The following is a 233-nucleotide window of genomic DNA, read 5'->3' as shown; positions in this document are numbered from 1 at the left end:
TATATATACACACACACACACACACACACACACACACACACACCTGTATATATACCATAAAGTTATGTGTACATATAATACACATATATATCTATCTTTCTAAGGCTGAAGCATGGCTTCAGAACCAGGGTATTTGGCCTCTGTTGGCACATTATGAATTCATACACAAAGTGGAGACTTGGGAGTAACTTTCCCTCTTCCATACCTTAATTATTATCAAAGGATGAAAATCC

The sequence above is a fragment of the Neophocaena asiaeorientalis genome, unplaced genomic scaffold (genome assembly GCF_003031525.2).
Source record: "Neophocaena asiaeorientalis asiaeorientalis breed wild unplaced genomic scaffold, Neophocaena_asiaeorientalis_V1.1 scaffold132, whole genome shotgun sequence".
Classification (NCBI taxonomy): Eukaryota; Metazoa; Chordata; class Mammalia; order Artiodactyla; family Phocoenidae; genus Neophocaena; species Neophocaena asiaeorientalis.
This window is presented reverse-complemented; position numbering follows the sequence as displayed.